Source organism: Phocoena phocoena, chromosome 14 (assembly GCF_963924675.1).
Source record: "Phocoena phocoena chromosome 14, mPhoPho1.1, whole genome shotgun sequence".
Lineage (NCBI taxonomy): Eukaryota > Metazoa > Chordata > Mammalia > Artiodactyla > Phocoenidae > Phocoena > Phocoena phocoena.
The window spans coordinates 31,471,447-31,485,545 of record NC_089232.1 but is presented as its reverse complement, the minus strand read 5'-3'; the positions used below and the strand labels follow the sequence as shown (position 1 = coordinate 31,485,545).

Genomic DNA, 14,099 nt, shown 5'->3' with positions numbered 1-14,099 from the left:
TCCCAATCCTTCCCTCTCCCACCCCCTCCCCCTTGGCAACCACAAGTTCACAAGTCTGTTCTCTGTCTGTGAGTGTTTCTGTTTTGTAGATATATTCATTTGCATCATATTTTAGATTCTGCATATAAGTGATATTATATGGTATTTGATCTTTCACTTTCTGACTTACTTCGCTTTGTACGATAATCTCTAGGTCCATCATGTTGCTACAAATTTGCCCTATTTCATTCTTTAAAAAAATCTACTATTGCTTTAGTGAGATTTCAAGAGGGAGCAAGGCAAATGCATGTGTTCATTCTGCTATCTTTAATTTAAAGTCTCCTTTGAATCTTTAATTTCAACTGTTACATTAATTATTTATTTATTTTTTTAAACTGCTCAGAGGCTGTTGATTTGTTTACTTTCTTTTTTTTTAAGATTTTCTTTTGGATGAGGTACTTTTTTTTAAAAGTCTTTATTGAATTTGTTACAATATTGCTTCTGTTTTATGTTTTGGATTTTTGGCCGAGAGTCATGTGGGAACTTAGTTCCCTGACCAGGGATTGAACCCTCACCCCCTGCACTGGAAGGCAAAGTCTTAACCACTGGACAGCTAGGGAAGTCCCTATATTAATTTTTTAAATACTCCTAAAAAAACCTTAAAACATTAAATGAAATAAAATACTCACGGATCAGGTTGCCTAGAAGCAAAGCCTGAGACAGAGATTCTTGTGTAAGTGTCTTAGTGAGGAGGTATTCTCAGGAGAACCTGTGAGTCAAGCAGGACATCGCAGAGGAAGAAGCAAAGCACAGAAGGGGTTTCTGCTGAAATTTACCCTCAGCCTAAGCCTATGGGAGCTCTGGAATAGGAAGGATATCATAGATTGATTCTTGGCCTTTTGTACCCTGTAAGGTTAGCATTGACTGTGGCTTCCCAACCTGGCATGAGGGCAGCTATGGGGAGGAAAGGGGGCGCTGTGAGCTGGGTACACCCGCCTAGTAAAGGCGATCTTGGCAGGGTGCATCTGCTCCATTTCTAACCTTTTCTTTTTTATTTTATTAATTTTTTAAGGATTAAGTAGTGGGTCTAATCCCTCTGAGGAAATGAATTATCCTTATTTCATTTTTTTCCCCACTGTTTGTCTTCCTCAGTTTACTCCACGTTAGTTCATAAACTGAAGCTCAGAAACTTAAAGGTATCAAGCAGAGAAAAGGGGCTGACCAGGTGTAGAATCCAGATCAGTCTGACCCCCAAACCCATGCTCTCAACCATATTAAACCACCTCCTTTAGTTGCATCTTAAGGAAATAATTTAATGTTACCTCTCCAGCTTTTTGTTTTTAATATAAATTTATTTATTCATTTATTTCTGGCTGCGTTGGGTCTTCGTTGCTGTGAGCGGGGGCTACTCTTCATTGCCATGAGCATGCTTCTCACTGCAGTGGCTTCTCTTGTTGCGGAGCACAGGCTCTAGGCCTGTGGGCTTCAGTAGTTGTGGCTCACGGCTCTAGAGCACAGGCTCAGTAGTTGTGGCGCACCGGCTTAGTCGCTCCGCGGCATGTGGGATCTTCCCGGACCAGGGCTCAAACCTGTGTCCCATGCATTGGCAGGCGGATTCTTAACCACTGAGCCACCAGGGAGGCTCACCTCTCCAGCTTTAAGGGTGCTAACAGTCACTTGCATTTTGATCTGTTGGATATAAAACACACTCCCCAGGTACTTCCCTGGTGACGCAGGGGTTAAGAATCCGCCTGCCAATGGAGGGGATCGATCCCTGGTCCGGGAAGATCCCACAGGCTGCAGAGCAACTAAGCCCCTGTGCCACAACTACTGAGCCTGCACTCTGGAGTCCGCTAGCCACAACTCCTGAAGCCCACGCTCCTAAAGCCGGTGCTCCGCAACAAGAGAAGCCACCGCACTGCGAAGCCTGCGCACCGCAATGCAGAGTAGCCCCCCTTTGCTGCAACTAGAGAAAGCCAGTGCGCTGCAACGAAGACCCAACGCAACCAAAAATAAAAAAATAAAATCGATTCTTAAAACACACACACACACACACACACACACACACACACACACACACACACAAACACACACTCCCCAGAGCTACCTATCCTCTGTTAAATGAAATCCGGATTTGCCGATATGCCCAATAGGTTCATTACGCGACATTCACCGAGTGCCAGAACGGTACTGGGTGTGAATGCAAAGACCACTTAGACCCAGTCAGTGCCTTGTTTGAGTCCAATCGGGGAGGCAGATACGAACAAAGACTGTATAATAAGGGGAGAGCGCTGCTTCAGTGCCGAACTCGGGAGCTACTTGACCAGCAGCGAACCCAGGTAATGGTAGAGAGAAAGATCTGGGACTGCTCCGAACTCCCATTTCCAAAGGTTTCCCCAAGGAAAGGGAACTTGACTTTTCTCAAGGTATAAGTGCAACTACGGGTAACTTTGGGGTATGTATAGTGCTGACAGGGAAACGAAATGTGCCGTTCTGATTTCACTTTCCACTTTTCCGGCGTGAGAAAGTGCAATGTCGCGGGGAGGAAGCTTTGACTCTCTGCCGGAATTCCGGCCGCGGTGGGCGCTGGGTGTGTGCGAGAGGGGTCCCGGGGCGCGGCCCTCCGAGGGTGTAGGGGCGCCCGAGCACCGGAGACCTGAGAGTCCGACTGCTTCGACTCGAGGGAGCTCGAGCAGGCCCGGGCGGGGCCGGGCAGGCTGGGATCCAGGCTGGGGACAAAGCCGGGAGCGCGACGCGCGGGCTCGAGGCCGGTGCAGCCCCTCCCCGGGCGCCAGGCGCTGCGGTCCGGGCCCCGGCGTCCAGGTGCGCTTCGCCCGCGTAGGCTTTTCCGGTCTCGTGCGCAGAGAGGGACAACCAGGAACTCGGGCTCAGTCTCCACCCCGAAGCGGGGCGGGTCCGCCTGGGATAAGACCTGCTGCCCGGCCCCGCCAGGGTGTGATCTCGGTGACCGCAGAGGAGGAGCGCCGTCCAGTCTCGGCTCCAGGGGTAAGCGGGTCCCGGGCTCCGGAAGGGGTGCAACAGCCCGGGAAAGCCTCGCGGGGGTGGCGGGTCCGGCGCCGCACCGCTCCCAGGAGGGGGTGCCCGCGGCCGGCCTGCGGGCCCGCCCGGGCAGGCACAGGGTGGAGCGAGCCGGACTCGCTCCGGGTGGGCAAGGGAGAGGCAAACACCGCCCTTATCCACCGGCACCTTCCAGGAGGACCTCCAGAGCAGTTTATGCAGCTCAGGATGTACACCAGTTAGAGACCACCGCAGCTATTTATTGAGTTCATGTGCCAAAAACGGTGCTGGATTTAGGCATTACAAACAAAGGATTGAGTAATATTCCCTGGAGCTGACTCAGTCCAACACCCAAGTTTTGCTTTTTTAATTCTTTCTTTACTCCGTTTAAGAAACGTACTCCTTTCTCCTAGTCTCTTACCCTTTCTCTCTGTGTGCACCTAACGTGCTCAGCACAATGCCTGGCACATGGGAATCTGATATTATTATGAGATCCATGACCAGAGTCTGCCGATGGCACAGCCTCGCTCTTCAGTCATGGTTTTAACCAGCTGGAGACTTTGGGACCAAAGAGGTTATTGCTTTTCAACAATCTGCCCAACTTTAAGTGCTTCCCAAATTGATGCAAGTCTTCTGTAAGCTGTTGGGAGCATGTGGGTCCTGAGTAACCCACAGCTTTCATGAAAACTGGGCATCTGCTCTCTCCAGCTGACAGTGGGAAGAATGAATAGGGTTCCCCCCCTCCAAATGATCCATCCCGTTGTCCATCAGTTCTAGAACCCTCCACCTCCTCCTTACATTGCAAGTAACTCTCTTGATAGAGAAGCCCTCCCTCTTTAGTTGCCAGGGAATTCTCAGATGACAGAGGTGGAAGAGCAAGCAGCAGAGGAAGGGGACAGGGATGAGGAAATGGGTAACCATAGCCGCCCAGGACTGGCTGACTTCCCAGAGCCCTTTCTGGCTAAGGCTGTATCCCCTACATCAGCTTAAATCAGATTTCTATTGCTTTGGGGGTACACGTGCGGGCACAGACGTACACACAACTACTGGATCAAAGGTGTCTGTGAATTTCCCACCTAGATGTTCTTGCATTTGGTTAGGGATAATTTTTCTCTGAAAGCTATTTAGAGGGTAACATTGCAGTCAAGTCCGAGCACACCAGCCCTCAGTATCTGTAGGGTGAGAAGCCGCTTGGTCATCCTCAGACTGTATCTTGCGGCCCATTTCTTTGCTTATGTCTAGCCGCTCATTTGTTTCCCAACCTTGCTCATCTGCTTGGAGACTAAGCCTGCTCTTCTCCAACAGAGATGGAGGTGAGGGGCAGGCACCGGGATAACAGACCTTGTGCCAGGGAGTACTTGTAGCTTCAGAATAAACCAGAGGGGGAATTTTCCTTGGGTGTCAATTTTATCCAGGTATTTGAGGATAAAAACACTTTTCATACAAAAACAATTACAGATATACTTTGTAGTAGGATTCAGAATTTAGATACCTTCTTCGTATAAAACAGACACTTCTAAACTTTTTGCCTGGGCTTTGGGCTGCAGTTTGACCCAAACCTAACCTTTGGGAGTTTGCTTTTACTGCAGTTAGGGCTACTTACGGAGGCAGTTTGGTGGATGCTGTAGTATCCTCCATGGAGGGACGTTGAGTAACAGCCGTGCTAGGTTACTTGTTTAATCTTTATTTCAACCTGAGGCGGGGTTATTAAGCTTGTTTTACAGAAGAGGATCCTGAGGCTCCAAGTGGTGGTCCCTAGTCGAGGTCAGGCCCTTTGCAAACATTTAAATCCAGCTGCTGGATACTAAAGCCTGTTCTGTTATCCTCTCTGTCCTACTGTGGCTCTGTCAGTGCTTGGTTCAGAGTGATTTGGCATTTGGATTTGTGGCTTCCTGGCTTATTAACTAAATCTTGACCAATGTTTTTCTTTGCCTTTTCAACTTTCTTCTGGTCAAGCCGATAATGTAAACCACGGTGGGAAGAACTGGACCTGGCAGTAGTGTGGGGATACAGGTGAATGGCCCTAAATTCGGGAAGGGCTTGGCTTGTGGATGAGGGAGTAGACTCACTCTTTGTGGCACTGGGCAGAGCTGGGCAGGAATTTTTGGATGGCAGGTTCTGGTTGGACTTAAGGAAGTGGCTTTTGAAACCCGTAGGCTGGGTGACTTTGGAGCTGGCGGGAGTCTCTCCCCAGAGATATCTGGGCAGAGGCCGAACAGCCCCTTTCTGATGGAGCTGGAAAGGGGACAAGGTTAAACTAAGATGACTTCTAAAGCCATAGTTTCCAAACTTCAGGTACATCCCTCCGGAAGCTTGCACAGCACACAGATTCTTGCCCCAAAAGTTCTGATCAGTATGACAGGGTGGGACCCAGGAATCTGCCTGTCATTGGTTTTATTGGGAATAACTTGTTAGTGTTCAGTTATGTTTGAACTGGACAGAGAGCTTTGCTGTGGGAACCTGCACCACCACCTTTGAAGAATTTATTTTAAAGGTTCAAGATGCTTGAGTCAGTAAATTGCCATTCTGCTTCTTGGTCCGGACTGCTAGACGTAAAACTCATGTGGAACATTTTATCTGCAATCAGCAGCAAGGATAAATTGCAGCCAGACTGCAGGTTGATAGGAACAGATATAGAATGATATTGAAGATGTACATACATATATTTAAAGCAAAATACAGTTTTACAAGATATGCTAACATTTCTGTATATAAGAATCGTGGAGGCTATTTATATTCTTAGGTACTTGTTAATGCATAAATACTTCTGAAAGGATACACAGGAAAATTATGACTGCCACTGTAGTTGGAGGGAGGTGAAGTTCTTACAGACTTATCAACATATACTTTTTGGTACTATTTGAGTTTTTTTTTTTTTTTTATCATGTTCACGTATTGTCAGCTTTTTAAAACAGAGAGTTACAGATAGCACCTGTCTATTTAACACTGCTTGTGAAGAGGGAGAATGAAACAGAAATGAAGAATGTACAATTATCAAGTTTTCCAACCTTAAAATTAATATATGGTCATATACTTTCTTATTTGTATACAAAGAGCTAGCATGGAATGTGCTTTGGTTTCCATACATTTCATCTGGCTATACTTTAACTGGTTGCAAAAATATTGTAAGGTGCCTTGACTTGCATGGTGGGGAAAGTTCTGCATTTAAATGGTCCGATGGTTCCATGTGTTTTTAGCTGCAGAAGCAGAGAGAGGAGGTAGATGGGATAAGGCACAGCTTGTAGACTAGATAGACCTGCTGGGGCAGGTCGCTTTGTCAGAGAAAGTCATCACGGTGATATCAGGTCATGGGCACTCAGAAACCTGGCTTTGGCTTCAGAGCCTGGACCTCCCTCTGCGGCTCAGTCTGTGAGGTCTCTGCCTCTCTGTAGGCTGAAACCTAGTGTCCCCTATGAGCCTGACCCTGTGCCAAATTTATGGCATGTTATTTTTAAAAAATTTTTCATCTATGTTAGGTGGGTCCTGCTAATGTCGTCTCCATTATACTGATGCAGAAACTGAGGCACAAAGGGATTAAGGAATTTGCTCGACATCACATACTATCAATTGGTAGAGCCAAGATTTGAACTTGGCAGTCTGATTCTATCTCCTGTGCTTACTACTCTGTTATAGTATATAATGGGTTAAAAGTGGGGAATCAGCGTGAGAAGGCAGGGCTGGTAGATTAAGCTGACTACGGGGTTGGACTTTTTCAGAGGTAAAGAGGTAGAGGCTATGTCCACACCACTGGTCCAAGATGGATTTGATGTCATCTGGGTCATTCTAAGTAGGCAGGGAGTCCCAGCTGTTGGGTGGGGAGTGGAGCAAACATCAAACGAGGATGATGTGCTGTGTCATGATGCTGGTGGTGCATCCCTATGGGAGCAAGACTTGGGGCAGCATCTAGGGGCAAGAGAGGCAGCTCAGCACCTCAGAGAAGGGTCTTCAGGTGGTGGGCAGGATGTCAGTGGCCCCCGCCAAATGGCAAAAAGTTCCTTCATTTATTATACATATGCTAGCTATTCAAGGATAAAATACCCAGACCCCATCCTTAGGGAGACAAACAAGCAAATCAACAATTAAAAAATCATACGATTGCATGCAATTTTTTTTTTTTTAACAGAAGCCAAATACGTTTATTAAACCTGCTCTCAGCCAGGCAGTTAGATACGAAGATGTCTATAACTACAGGGGCTTCACAACCTCCAGAACCACTTAACCAGGCAATGCTGGGTAAAGGTGACTTCGATTAGTTTTAAGCAAATAAGTCCATTTTGAGCTGGTCACTTGGCCTCTGGTCAGCAGTCATCCAGTTTGAGAAGTACAGAAGATGCTGCTGCCTCCCAGAGTGTCCTGTCCCAACAAGTGGGCCCTGAGGCTGGGGCACAGGGCAGTCTGCAGAGATTCACTCCATTGCCTCACTGCATTTATCATTGCATGATAAATGATTCGATACACTATGCACAGACTGCCATAGAACTGAGGGGGTATACCTGACTCCATCCTGGGTGGTCAGAGGAGGCTTCCTGGAGGAGGAACCATCCTGGAGATGGGCTAGGAGAAGAAGGGCTTATGCACAGGCATGGGGATGAGAAAGCAAGACCAGGCACAGTGGAGGAGTGGCATGTCAGCCAGAGCAGGACTAGTCTCAGCGGCCAGAGCAGGAGGGAAATTAAGGCCATTCTGTAGGCCCATGGGAGACAGGACCAATTATTGGGGGATAGGTCTTAGAGAGTCCAGGCATCCCATAGTACAAACTGCTGGCCTAGGTTATAAATCCCTGTTTTCTGGGTGAGGGGTCTCCCCTGGGTGCTCCTGTCTCCCTGTGATTCCCCTACCACAGGAATGCTTACACTTTTGTGCCTGATTACAGGCCTGTGCCCTCCCCTCAGCTTTGAGCTCCTCTGAGGACAGGGCCATGTGCCCCCCGTCCTCTGGCCCAGTGCACAGTAGGTGCTCACCAAAGGGATGCTGAATGAATGTGCTATTTTTCATGGCCTGGAAAATTCAGTCCAACCTCCAAGCCCCACAGAGTGACCCATTTTTGAAAATGACTGTTCCAGCCTTTACTCTCTTCATGTCCTTAAACCAGCCCAACTCCACACTTAATGCATTTGACCCTTGAACAACTCGGGGGTTGTTCACTTCCTGCACAGCTGAAAACCCACGTATCACTTTACAGTCTATCCGCTTATCCTTGGTTCCTCAGTATCCTTGGTTCTACATCCGCGGATTCAACCATGTGTGGATGGCATACTGGTGCGGTAGAATTTAGTGAAAAAAGCTCAGGTATTATTGGCTCTGGGGAAGTTCAAACCTGTATTGTTCAAGGGTCAACTATACTCTTTTCCAAATAAGTCTTACATTCATAATCAGAGCCGAGGCTTCATTTTTACTGTCTTTGCCTACAGACCTCTTTGCTGTTTAAATCCTGTCTGTCTTTCTAAACTTTTATCAAACGAGAGCTTTTTGACTCTCTCGGGTGGTAGTGGGACGACTTAGTCTGTAGTCTCTCACTACCATGAAGGTTTTATAATAGTTGCCGAGCGCTGCTTTGTCACTGGATTGGTTAGCAAGATCTTCTTCGTCTCTGTTTCTCTCACAAGGCTTAGTACCTGATTGGGGCAAAATAACTATTTAAGTAAAGACGATGAGTGCCTGCCCACACAGCAAGTGGCAGTTTTGGAATGGGGGGTCTCATGCAGGGACTACCTAAATGAGAATTAGGGCCTGGAACAGGGTGTGAGGAGAATAAGCAGGGGTGCTTATTGGAACTTGATTACATAAGGTCTTTGAGCCCCACCCAAGATTTACTGACTCAAGCTCTAGAGTCTAGCATCCACCAAATCCATTTTTCTAAACACTCCTGAGTGACTTTTGTGTACACTAAAGTTTGAGGAGTTTTCCCAGGTACCGTGCTAGGTGCTTTACCCTCTGTACTAATTAGAATCTTTTTCAAGCCGTAGCTCCAGACGCCAAGTCCTGACATCATCCAAGGCCCCAAGGAAGGAGGAAGTTGGTAGGCTGACTCTATCTGTTTTAGCCTGGGGGACACTCTGTCTCCAAGCCCCTTGGCAGGCTTGCCTTTATTTCTCATTGGCCAGAGTGTGTCACATGGCCACTCATAGACCATTGTGGCGGTTGGAATGGGCTTGCCTTGGACCAGTCATTATTTCTTCCTGGGGAGTCCCACCTTCCTGGTTTACCAAACCCAGTCTGTCAACTCATGAAGGTTCTCTTAATGAGGAAGGAGGGTATGATGGGGATTGACATTATTGCTAATCCTGGCAGAAGTCCTGCACAATAGACACAACTATCTCAGATTTATGCCAGAATAAACTGGCTCTCAAAGTGGGGGTGAATCTTGGAGCAGGGACTGGAGCTCCGCCCTTGTTCTGGATTCCCAGCCTCCTACCTCCAGCGCCGCATGTCCTCCTTTATAGCCTAGGCCAGCACTCACATGTAGGAAGAGACTTGAATTTGGAGTTTCACAGATCTTATAAATTAACAGCTCAGGCCTGCCAGAAGTAAAGCATGTTTGCAGTGGGTGGTTTTGAGAACTCTACTGTTTAAATAATCTTTGGCAAACATATTTCCTGAGTCATATGTAGGCCTAGCTATGCTTGTATATATTAAACGGTGTTAATGTTATGATACCCCCCTTTCCATTAATAAAATTTTGCCTGTTTTCCCCCCCATTACCTTATTCTTGGTGTAAGATCATGAGTGGGAATCTGCACTTATAAAATGCCCATGGGATGGTTTGGGGACCATTTTAGGCATCAGTAGTTGGAATCTAGAATCGTTACTCTAAAGCAGTGGTCCTCAAATTTGAGAATGCATCAGAATCACCTGGTGGGCTTCTTATAAACTAAATTGCTGGACCCCAGCCCCAGAGTTTTGGATTCTGTAGGTCTGAGGTTGGGCCTGAGAATTTACACTTTTAACAAATTCTCAGTTGATGGTGACGTTCTTGGTCTGGGAACCACACTTTCACAGCCACTAGGTTGTGTGAACTTCTTTTAGGTTGAAATACTGGTCTGGATTTATTGAAAAGATAAACATAGTGGGATTTTAATCATGGACATGGCGCCTTCTACCTTTTTCAGGTTCTTTTGTGCTCCCTATTAAAGCTGCCTGTGACCTCCCCACCAGAGCCATGCTTTGGGTGGACTGGATTCCCAGGGTTTTCTGTACTTCAGTGAATCTGGGGAAGGCTTATTCCTCAGAAGTGAGACGATGAAATGGCATCCACACGCCCTCCCTGCAGGCCAAGCATGGTTGTCTGGGTACTAAAGGTGGCCTTAAATATTGGTCTTAAACTCCTGCTTTTACCTTAAGAAGGAATGAATTTCTGATATGTGCTCAAACATATTGATAGAAGAACTTTGAGAACATTATGCCAGGTGAAATAATCCAGACACAAAAGAACAAATATGATTCCACATATAGGGGATGCCTAGAAAAGCCAAATTCAAATTCATAGAGACAGGAAGTAGAATGATGGTCAGCCGAGGCTGGGGTGAGGGGGGAATATCGAGTTATTATTTAATGGGTACAGGGTTTCTGTTTGGGATGTGGTGATGGTTGCATGATATTGGGAATGTAATTAATGCCACTGAATTGTACATTTAAAAATTGTTAAAATGGTAAGTTTTGTTATGCATATTTTACCACAATTAAAAAGGAAATCATCCTTCATCTCTGTTCTCCCAGTGGTGTGCTGGAGCGTTCTTGTATCAGTCCATCAGAGGTGGTTGTTAAATGTTCAGGGGTTTTGCAAGCTGATTGTTAAATATAGCCACTATTTAAAATTCAGTTAGGGCTTCCCTGGTGGCGCAGTGGTTAAGAATCCGCCTGCCAATGCAGGGGACACGGGTTCAAGTCCTGGTCCGGGAAGATCCCACAAGCCATGGAGCAACTAAGCCCGTGGGCCACAACTACTGAGCCTGCGCTCCAGAGCCCGCAATCCACAACTACTGAGCCCGCGTGCCACAGCTACTGAAGCCTGCGCTCCTAGAGCCCTTGCTCTGCAAGAAGAGAAGCCACCGCAATGAGAAGCCCACGCACCGCAAGGAAGAGTAGCCCCCGCTCGCCGCAACTAGAGAAAGCCCGCGTGCAACAACGAAGACCCAACACAGCCAAAAATAAATAAATAAAATAAATAAATTTTTAAAAATTCAGTTAAATGAACTTAGGCGTAAATACATTACATTAAAATAGGCATATTTATAAATAAGTTTTATGTATTTATTTTTAAATAAGTTTTATTTAAAACAACCCATCACTTTCCAATTATTTTACTACATTTTACTATTATATATGGTCTCTTATATCTGTGTGGTGGAAGTACTATATAATGGTGTACTACTGCCTACTTATTCCCAGCTCCAAGTTCAGTGACACCACATAAGTAAGTTGAAATTGCTCATGTTGGAAATATTTATACCAAAGAAATGGAGACAAACCAGGGTTTTCTTTCCCTGGAGAGCTGGCTGTTAGATTATTAGCACACCCCTGGTCTCCTCATGTCTCACTGGTGGAGCAGGGTTGGAGTAAGCTTGTAGGGATAAAGCACCAGCTACTTGGGATCTTCCAGCCAGACTTTCTTGAATTGAATTCTAGCTGTTTCCAAATAGCCATGTCATTGGGTGTTTTCCCCATGCCTGAAAAAGAAGACGTGATGGCTAAGTTTAGTGGATAGGAAACTGGATGAGTCATATAGTAAGTGAGTGACTTTAACCTCCTGGGCAAGAGTTTTCTCAACTGGAACATGAAAGCACTCATTCTAGCAATGGGAAAGAGATACTTTTTTTAAAAAAGTTTTCATTATGGACTTTTCCCCACATATACCCAAAGTGGGAGAACACTAAAATGAAGCCCCATATACCTGTTCCTCACCCAACTCAACAATTATCAACATTTCACCAAAAAAGAGACTTTTCTAACCATTGAAGTAATAATAAGAGGGAAGAGTACGAAGGAAAAGACGGGAAGAGTACAAAGTACAAAGGTATGATTTACAATTTTTCTCACGAATTTTGACTGTACTAAAAGGAGGATATGAAATTGGAAAGATACATAATACATTCTTGATATAAAATATTAAATTTTATAATATATTCATAATTTCTAGAAATGTGTTAGTGAAGCACCAAGATCCCAAAAATGGGCAAAAAATGCAAACAGATAATTCACAAAGAAGGATACAAGTGGAAAAAGAGAAGAGAGTGTTCCTGCTATGCATTCAAAAAAGCAAGTTAAACCAACGGTAAGGTTCAGTACTACACCTCCTAAATATTAAATTATAAATAAATAGTAAAAAAATAAAGCAAGCAAACAAGCTTATGGCTGGCTGGGATTTGGATATCCTTTTAACTCTGGAGGACAACTGGAAATATAATTATCAGATATCACAAAGAATAGGTCAAAAGAAATAAAATCTACAATGCTAACTCTAAAGATTGTAAGTCATAGCATAAAAATACCTGAACAACCAATAGTAGAGGGACATTGAATAAATTATATCAATACAGTGGAAGAATGTAAATTTAGTAAAATAATAAATATGATGATTGTGTAGAATTAGGAAAATTAAGAGGAGAGAGTAGAACATAAAATGATACACATACTGTGATTACAACTGTGCTTAAAAGATTGGAACAAACAGTAAGTGAAAGTTGATGGTAAGTTTACATTTTTTTTAAATGACCTTTTCAGTGCTTAAAGTTGACTTAATAATTTACAAAATAAAATCAAAGGGGGGGCTTCCCTGGTGGCGCAGTGGTTGAGAATCTGCCTGCCAATGCAGGGGACACCGGTTCGAGCCCTGGTCAGGGAAGATCCCACATGCCGCGGAGCAACTAGCCCCGTGAGCCACAATTACTGAGCCTGTGCGTCTGGAGCCTGTGCTCCGCAACGAGAGGCCACGATAGTGAGAGGCCCGCACACCGCGATGAGGAGTGGCCCCCACTTGCCGCAACTAGAGAAAGCCCTTGGTAGAGAAACGAAGACCCAACACAGCCAAAAATAAATAAATAAATCAAAAAAAAAAAAAAAAATCAAAGGGGGAAATAGATGTGATTACTTAAGAGCTTATAGTCTCTAAAATTCTATGAAAGTTGATCTTTTCCATTTGTAGGAAAGATCCATAATTATTAGCACTGCACTGGAAAATTCTACCTCTGCCCACGTTATCACTGGGTTTGGGAAACAAGTTTATGAGACCATGCAGGCAACTTAAATAATAACAACTGGAGGGAAAGAGAGGTGACAAATAAAATTAATGCTAACTATCCTGGATCCATACGTCATTGTTACAATTACAAAATCCTGAGGTTGCTAAAACAGAAATAAAACCAAATAATAAATTGTCTGCCATGTACATTTTATAATAAATAAAGGTTATTTTTTAAAAGCTACCCAGTATTTTCTGTTTTATCTTTTCTGTGATCTCTTCAGGTGTTTTTAAAATTAATTTATTATTATTATTATTATTTTTGGCTTCTTTGGGTCTTAGTTGCAGCATGTGCTGGGGTTGTTGTTAATGCACGCGGGATCTTTCATTGCAGCTCCTGGGCTTCTCTCTAGTTGTGGTGTGGGGGTTTTCTCTTCTCAAATTGTGGCGCGTAGGCTACAGAGTGCATGGGCTCTGTAGTTTGCAGCTCGCGGGCTCTTTAGTTGAGGCGCTGTGAGCTCAGTAGTTGTGGCGCATGGGCTTAGTTGCCCCGCGGCATGTGGGATCTTAATTCCCTGACCAGGGATCAAACCCGTGTCCCCTGCATTGTAAGGTGGATTCTTTACCACTGGACCACCAGGGAAGTCCCTCTTAAGGTGTTAATATTAGATTTTTTATGATCTCTGCAGATAGTCTCCATGTCTTTTAGAAGGACTCCTGCTGGAGGATTTATTTATTTATTTATTTATTTATTATTTTTTTGCGGTACACGGGCCTCTCACCACTGTGGCCTGTCTCGCTGCGGAGCGCAGGCTCCGGACGTGCAGACTCAGCAGCCATGGCTCACGGGCCCAGCCGCTCCGCGGCATGTGGGATCCTCCCGGACTGGGGCACGAACCCATGTCCCCTGCATCAGCAGGCAGAC

At 45.3% G+C, this 14,099-nt stretch overlaps 1 protein-coding gene across 1 annotated transcript in view; it reads left to right on the top strand.

The window, feature by feature from the left end:
* The first annotated feature begins 2,934 nt into the window (after positions 1–2,934).
* ANXA4 (annexin A4) overlaps positions 2,935–14,099 on the top strand; it is a 72,993-nt gene continuing 61,828 nt past the window's right edge. The window contains exon 1 of the mRNA XM_065890620.1: positions 2,935–2,985. The gene's annotated coding sequence lies outside the window, so the exon portion shown is untranslated. The remainder of the gene's footprint in view (positions 2,986–14,099) is intronic.